An 8,536-nucleotide genomic window follows, 5' to 3' on the forward strand; every position below is an offset into this window, starting at 1 on the left:
AACACCAAGACAAATGGGGAGGTGAGATGAATTGACACAAGTAAACCTTAGTAGACAGGTATATGGTATAGCTGCACACAATTGCACACCTGTCCATCAAAGCAAGCACATGTCCTTAAGCCTTAATAAAAACCAAAAAAAGATGAGTCATTGAAAACAATCCCCGCACATACAGCTGATAATAATGGAAACATAGCTGCAAGGAGTAGAAAGTGAACGTTTCGGTTTTAAGTTGAGTTCTTAGGGACTGACTTACTTTGGGAGCCGCCCTTTTCTTTTCTTTTCTTTTCAGCATTTTGTGGGTCCAGACAGCTTCATGGTTTATTACCTCAAGTTTTGCCTCTACTGCAGGAAGACCTTTCTTCATCATTTGATTTTGACAGCATGATCAAATTTCACACGATGTGGACAAGCACATCGGGGGGAAAAACAATAAATGCAATAAAAATATAGCTGGATCTGAATTTAAAATCTGAATTCTGAATATTTAGTCTGTTTTCCTGTTAATGTTTGGCTTAACTGAGATTATGATAATAGGGAAAAACAATTTTATAAAGCATACTAAAAATCAGTGTTTATTACTTTTCTGGTTCGATAAATTCATGTGTCTCACAGAGACAAGGATCAACAAGGTCCTTGAAATACTTTAATAAAGAAACAAATAGTTGGGCTTTGTGATGCTTACAAAAAAAATGATGCTGAAGCTGAACCTCTGAGTTTAAAGTCCACCGAGGAAAAAACAGAAATTAAGGAAATAAAACATATACCAAAGACAAAAATGGTTGATGGAGCTGTTATCAAAAATATTACAGATACAAAAACGTTTGCTCTGTCTGTCAGAATAAAGTTGAAAGCAGTTTGAGATATTCAGTCCTCTGACTTCCAGCATGATGTCTGAAGGTAATCACCATTCTGGAGGATCGTTAAAAATTAATTTACAATTGTCTGATTACCCACGCTATTTAAAGAGGATTACTAATGACATTTTCAATGAATTCATTTGAATGGAACAAACCAGATGTCGCAGCCGAGCTCATTATTTGTTTCAGTGTTTAAAAACATTTCTTGTTCCTGGTGTTTTCATTAACACTTTTTGTCACTGAATGTTACTAATGGTGTTTATTAACATTAAAATGTGATTAATATACATTAATGTTTTCATTAATATATCGATTTTTCATTTTGATCCTTTCAGGTCCTTTTCCTGAGATGACTTTATGTGACTGACCAGGATTTGCTTCAGTTCTGATCCTTGAAATTAAAATCTCTCATCTGCTTGATTTATTGTTTGTCCCCAGTTCTGCGTCATTGTGATATCACTGAGGGAAATGATGACCAGATTGGTGGTGCATGGATAGGAAGTAACACTGTGCTATTTTTAGCTGCTTACCTCAGAATGATGATAATGCGCTGTCATGGACAGAGTGAGTCCTATTGTTCGTGTGTGATCGCATAGACTCGTCCCTATCAGAGATGGGCGCTAGAAGCAGTTTGTGAGGATGCAGGGTGAGTCCACTGTGGAAAGCATTGTGACTGGACAGGAAAGTTCAAAGACTTCAGGCTTGCTTTGGTAACGACTAGTGCAGTGCATTCGGGGGGTTATTTTGGCACACTGGGTTCCCTGAGCGTAGAAAAAATCCAATGCCCCCTGTGGAAGTTGTGACTCACCATTAATCATGTGCCTCATCACATGAGTCAAGGTGTTAAAAAAAGTGTGGGTCATTTTCAGCAGAGGTTTTGGGTGAAACCACCATGTGAGAAATGCATTACAAAAAGTACCCAAAGTTTAATATGGATTCTTTTTTATCATTATCATCATTATTGTTACTATTAATGATTAAAAAACCAAAATCATCGCAGTGAATGGGCTGTCAGCTGACAGAAAAAGTTTGATATCCACTGTCTTAATCTGTAATAAAGGTGGCTGTGCAGATTAATGTAAACTGTGTATGGAAACATACTATTAAGGCTGGGATGGTGGTAGTGCAGGTCACCTACTGATTGGAAGGTTGGTGGTTTGATCCCTGGCTGCTCCAGCCTGTGTGCCAAATATCCTTGAGCAAGATACTAACTCCAAGTTTCTCTCTGATGTGTAAATATTTGATAGAAACCACTTAAGCCTAAAAAAAGTGCTTTGGGTGAGCGAGGTAAGTGTAGAAAAACGCTATATAATAACTAGTCCATTTATGGCAGGTCACTCGGCGCTTTAGACATCAGCTTGCAAAGTTTCATATTGTTTATGTTTCTGAAAAGGTTTAAGTGCTTTGCCTAGATTATGTTTATGTTTATTCTGAACAGTGCAGACTGCTGGAGCTTAGTCACACATACACTGTGACACACAGCATACTTTTGTACTCTGTTGTACTTTTCAGACGCCCACGGGTTGTTTGCGTTTGTTTGATGTACCTGTTAGAGTCAGGTTTTGTGATGTTGCTCGGCAGGTGTTCAGCGGATGTAAGACGGCTGATGTCAGTATCTCCATGAGCGCGACAATTGCTTTTAAGTTCAGCGCAGTTTGGGAGTGTAACGTTAAAATTTAACACTATTTATACGAAACTGTTCCTACAGTGTCTAACTCAACCGCTGCTTCACTAGAAAAAGCTATCATGATTCTTTATCATCAGCGGTGGCAGCAAAGTCAGGATGAGTCACATTAAAGGCTTACTGATAACATGAAAATCAAACACTGTGTGCTCAACCTGCCAGTTATCTGAAACTAAACAGCGGCAAGACAAAGGAAAAACTTGGCCTTTAAAATCCCACAGATAACGCAGGGATGATGAGGAAAAAGGAAGAAGAGAGAACTTTAAAGCCTTTTAAAGAGAAATGATTTCCAGACTTTCCCTCAGTTTGCCAAATGTATGTATTTGAGAAACACGGACCAGAGCAACCCAAGCTCTGCCTCAGGTTTTGAATATTTGTAGATCTAACTTTTTGTAAATGAATTACTTTTCATTTTTCAAGAGTGATAAAAAACTACAATAAAAGTATATAGGAACCAGCCAACTGAACTCTGAGTCTCAAAAGCAGATGTGAAACCTTTGAGCCAACACTAATATAATTTATTTTTGACATTATTACTTGAAAAAAAATCATTTTAAAAGCGAACCTCCTAGACTTTGGCATGCTTATTTACATGTGTATGCTGTTAGAAAGGATGTTCATCTTAAACATGGCCCACGATGAAACATTGAGGTTCACTGTGTCGTGATTTTAGCCAGAACAAGTGGATCCAAACGCAGACGCAGAGACACCAAGCAAGTTTCCAGGTATTTATTACAATGACTGGAGTTAGACTGGATGCCAAAGGGACTCACACCAGGGGGCAGAGGTGGAGAGCAGGTAGGCAGGTACATTCTTCCAGAGGTGACTTGATTTTCCAGAGGGACCAAACTTTTTCCTACAACTGAAGCTGTAACGATGTGGTGGATGGAACAGCTGAGTGGCTGAACCGGTTGTGTCAAATAGTCGGAGGATGAGAACAGGAGCTTGTGGAAAGACATGCCTCATGGACATATTTTCCCTCATAAATCTCTGAAATTAGATAGTTTAGATTTCGCCCTTGAAGAAGAAGCGAACTAACCAGCTAATGTCAGAGAGTAAGTGGACTGAGGGGCTACACCAAGACCCAGCTTAAGGCGAATAAGGATTATTTTGAATGTAAGATCATACAAAGCTTCTCTAGTGGGTTATGAGAAAAAAAATATAGAGTTGGAAATGATCAAAACAGATTCTTAAGAATTCAGTTTATATCTCCATTACATGAAAAGTGGCCACTGTAGACGCAGACATAGACTGCTTCTGCTCTGACCTTCCCCCGGATAAGCATTACAAAACGATAGATGTCAGATGAATACACCAGATTTTTGAGCCTCTGTTTGTACACAGGTGGTGGAGAGTTACCTGTTTGCCTAACTGTTTATGGTTTAGTGTTTGTGGTAAGGACATTCAGCGTTCCTTACTGATAACAGATGGGACACAGAAGGGCTGTATAATGGTGATAAAATGTGACCAGGTGATTGACTCTGGATCAGCCTGTGTTTACATTGATTAAAACCATTTCCATCACTATGAAGACACAACTACACACTCGCACACTGTGTTTTTGTATACTTGTGAGGACGCACACTGTCCTACATGACTCCCGATTTCTCTTACTCTAACCTTTACTGTGACCAAACAACTGATCCCAGCTTCAAATCAGTCCCTAAGCCAAACCTGAGTGTGTTTGCTTTCTATCTATAAACACTGTGTAAAGGAACTCTGAGTTCCTCTTGCTTTTTTTCTTACACGACAGTGTGAAAGTATAGCCTTTACTGTGAAACTCATTCATTTTGGGCTCTAAACCAGCTGAGCTGTCCTGAATCCACCCTTTTCCTGACTGTTTGGATCAGGTCATTGCGGTGCTGAAAGATGACCTGCTACACCAGTCTTGACCACACACACAGACACACTCAAACACAGTTTTCCTGCCAAACTTGGGTCAGCTTGGCCAGGGGACAGCATACTGGCCCTTTCAGGGTGCCCTCACCATGGAAACTATTTGTGTCATGTTGCCGCCACACCATGTGACAAATGACCGCGTGCAGACATTAAACAGACCGGCACACACTGCTGACCGTGATCCTTTACAAACAGTCGTTTGCTAATGTAGTTACGAGCAGAGTTAAGTATTTAAGTATTTATTTGTGTAGCAATCATATAAAATATGGCTTCATAAGAGAAGTTCAATCAATGTGAAAAATTGTTGATTATTAATTATTAATGACTTTATAGTGACTACATCATCATCTCACTAAATGCTGGTTAAGTCCCTGGTTAAATACTGTTAATAAATGAATGCGTAGAAAGCAGTAAAACAACGGACCTGGGAGAATATTTAACAGCAAAGAAGAGCTTGAGGTTCACATAAATGTTGTTTTTGGTGTTGAAATAAACTTTTAAAATGCTTTTTAGTTTTTTAAAATTATAAAAAATCACCTTTTACCACTAGAGGTCCTCAGTGGGTCAGTTTGGGCTGACTTCATAACAAACTCTTATGCTGCTCTTTCATTTATTCTTGCAATCCCTTCCACTCTGATCCGTTGACTAAAGACAAAACCCCTGATCTATCCAGTAAACACACGTCATCGTGTTCCTAACGGCCTGCCAAGTTTCACCTCCCTCTGTTTGCTTTCATTGATCTGACGCTGGTATTCCTTTTTTTCCCCCTTTCCTTCCAGGACCTCAGGCTGAATGCATGTACACTGCTCCCTTACAGCTGCTGACTGGATTTGAAACCAGAACAAACTTCATGACCACCTGCTTTTCCTTATTAAATTTAGTTAGATAAAACCAACGGGCAAGAAAAGAGAGAGCCACTACACCTACACTAATTCAGAATAATGAGGGCTCTGTCTCACAGAGCCAACTCTCTGATGGGATGGAGGAAAAGGAAGGGGAAAGAAAATCTAATAAATAATTTACTTTTCTTATGAGAAACAAATATCAGTTATTTAAGAGAATTTCCAAACAATTTATCCAGCTGCTTGAAAAAGCTCTAAATCCACCAAAACATGAAACTATCTTTGTTGATTAGCTTTAATGGCTGGATGTTCCTGATGACGCCTCGGGGGTTTGTGTACTTTTGTGATCCCAGGAGCTCTGCTGTCTAGGGCAGTTGGCCCCTGGTAGGGTCTCTCAAGCCAAAGAGATCAGAGCGGGTCATCTACTAATCGAAAAGTTGTTGGTTCGATCCCTGTCTGCTCCAGTCTGCATGCCAAACATTCTTGAGCAAGGTACTAAGTTGCTCTCAGATTCATCCATTGTAGTGTGAATGTGTGTGAATGTTAGACAGAAAGCACTTAAGCGTAGAAAAAGTGTCTGTGTGAATGAGGCATGTTGTATAACGTGCTTTGAAGTCTCAGGTAGACAAGAAAAGTGCTATATAAAAATAAGTCCTGTCTAGTCATCTCACCTGCAAGTATCTCTTGGCCAGATCTTGGTACATGGTCTTATGTGGACGCACCATCTGCATTAGGTGCCATACAGAACTGGTACAATGTGGACCCGGCTGATGAAATTGGATCCTTGAACATTGTCGTTTGGTAGGGGGCTTGGAGTAGAACTATTACTCCACCATACTGAAAAGAGCCAGCTGGGGTGGTTTGAGTGTCTGAAAAAGCTCCATCGTGGGGACCTCTTAGGTGAGGTGTTCCATGTATGTCCGATTAGAAGGAGACCTGCCGGAAAGGTTATGTCTCTGACAGGGAATTCTGGGCATCTCTGCCACCTGCATGACCCCAACCGAGACAAGCTGCAGGAGATAGATGAATGGATGCTGTTAATTTTTTAATTAAAGAGACTTCATCCTTGAGCAAACAATCTATATCGACCTGGTAAAAGCCTACACACGGCTCACACAATGTGACATGGGTAGCAAACAGTCATTGGGCAACCTCTTAACCCAAAAACAGTTACGCCGATGATGATGATGGTGATGATTAGGAGGGCGATATTTGATATGTGGTTTTACAACTTCAGGATATTTATAAATAGAAACATCTATATTAACAAGTAACGGTAACATAGAAGGCAACTTAACTGACCTAATTCTAAAATAAACCACCTGCAGCCTGAAGAGCCGTCACAAACCCATCTTTAAAAATAGATCACACATCAGTGGTTGATGTCACAACTGCCACCCGGAGTTTGAATGCAGCCAAATTCAAATAATTGAGAGATTATTACTTATTATCTGAAACTAAACCTTTGTTGTCATATCTGTCTTTATGTACCAGCATCAGGGCAAATTTCACTTGGGTTTGGCTCATATCTTGTCTATAAAAAGAAATAAAATAATACATTTGGTCCAAGACTGTTTTTGACCCAGTGAAATTGTCCTCTGTAGTTGGAGTCCACTGTGTCTGTGCACCCAGCTGGATCCCAGCAGGTGGATAATCAGCACTTGCCAAAATCACTTTTGTAATTATGGGGTGAGGCTGAATTCTAGCACCCCACAGCCACAGGCACAATCTGATGTTACTGCTGGTGTTGCTCCTAAAGCATCATAATCCGTCTGAACCATCACTAGTTTGTGATGGTGTAGTTTTAAAAAAGGCTCCACATGGCAAAAGAAAAGGTTTGCTTCCAGAAAGCAAAACCAGGATGGCTTTTCTTTGATGGTTACTGCTATAAGAGAGGCTGTGAACTTCTTATAAACCTAAAGAGCCTGTGATCAAAAATAAATCCACTAAATCTAAAAAAATGCTGGTACTACAAAGCTATGCAATGATGGTCCTGGAGTCCTGGAGTTATAGGAGCAACACCACACACACACAAACACACAGAGGAGCCATAAGTGAATCAGACTGCATACATAAGTTGCACGTTAAGTTGAGGGTTTTCACTATGAGGTGTGGACCTGACTTTGAAGCAGAGGACAATACACACTCATATAGTAGGGACTGAAGTATGATCTACTTTATCTTCCTTTTTGACTCTAATGGGGACCATAATTCACCAAGTGAATAACATGTTTCATCAAGCAACTGAGAGCATAAAGTCATCGGGAGAGTGTTTGATGAGGTCGTAGATTCAATGATCTGACAGCCGTTTTCCCACAGATTTCTATATAGTCAGACGTCTTAAAACCACTCTCTGATAGGCATGAGAAAGAATGCAGATTTAATGGCTTCACTACATCCATCCTTTGTATACAGTCTTTCTTCACCCTATACTACAAATTTGCAAACCATATCCACCATCGGCTAGCGCGCACTAGAACTGGAGTTATATTTTTTGTATTTTCTAATTAGCTTTTACATTTATTCTCTTTAGTTTCAGATAGTTTCTAGAGTGGGCTGATTAAAACTGTTTAGTTTTACTTGAATTATTATAATATGCAGGGTGCTTTTGAGGGGCAGATTTAAGAAGTTCAGCAGGTTTTAGGACGGCAGTTCACTCCATCCAGTCTCAGTGAATAAATTGTCGATTTCCACTTTTTATTTTCAACTAACTAAAATATGCAGCAAAAAGTGTATTGAACTTAACTCAGATACATAGGCAGATGTACATGAACTCTGCCAACTGCTGTTTTAAGAAGGAGCATTGAGTTTTAATCTCCCACTCAGACTTCTTGTGTGGACTCGTCCATCTGTTAAACTGCTGCTCCTGGTGCTGCTGGTTTCAGCCTGCTGGCCTCCAGCCTGTGGCCTGTTTACAGAGCAGGTTGTGTTCAGAGATGCGTCGCCGGGGAAACCACCCTGCTGAACTTTTGTTCCCGTGTCCGCTGACTGTGGCGGCGGCAGCAGTAGTAGTCATGTGGAGAGAAAAGCCCGCGAAAAAGTCAGCAGCCAATTGGAAAGAGAGGGAGGAGGGGCTGAGCTAGCCGAAGGGAAACAGAAGCAGCTGGGAGAGAAAGTGAGAGTGTGTGTGGGTGGTCACGCTGCAAAAAGTTGAGTTACAGTGCTGACGCGCTGTGTGGGGACATTTTTACACACATGATGAACAGCAATCACAAATGACGGATGACTCGGATTATTACATGATCATATAA

The sequence above is a fragment of the Mchenga conophoros genome, linkage group LG5 (assembly GCF_057382185.1).
Source record: "Mchenga conophoros isolate Kocher_MC1m ecotype Shallow Benthic linkage group LG5, M_conophoros_male_GT1.1, whole genome shotgun sequence".
NCBI lineage: Eukaryota > Metazoa > Chordata > Actinopteri > Cichliformes > Cichlidae > Mchenga > Mchenga conophoros.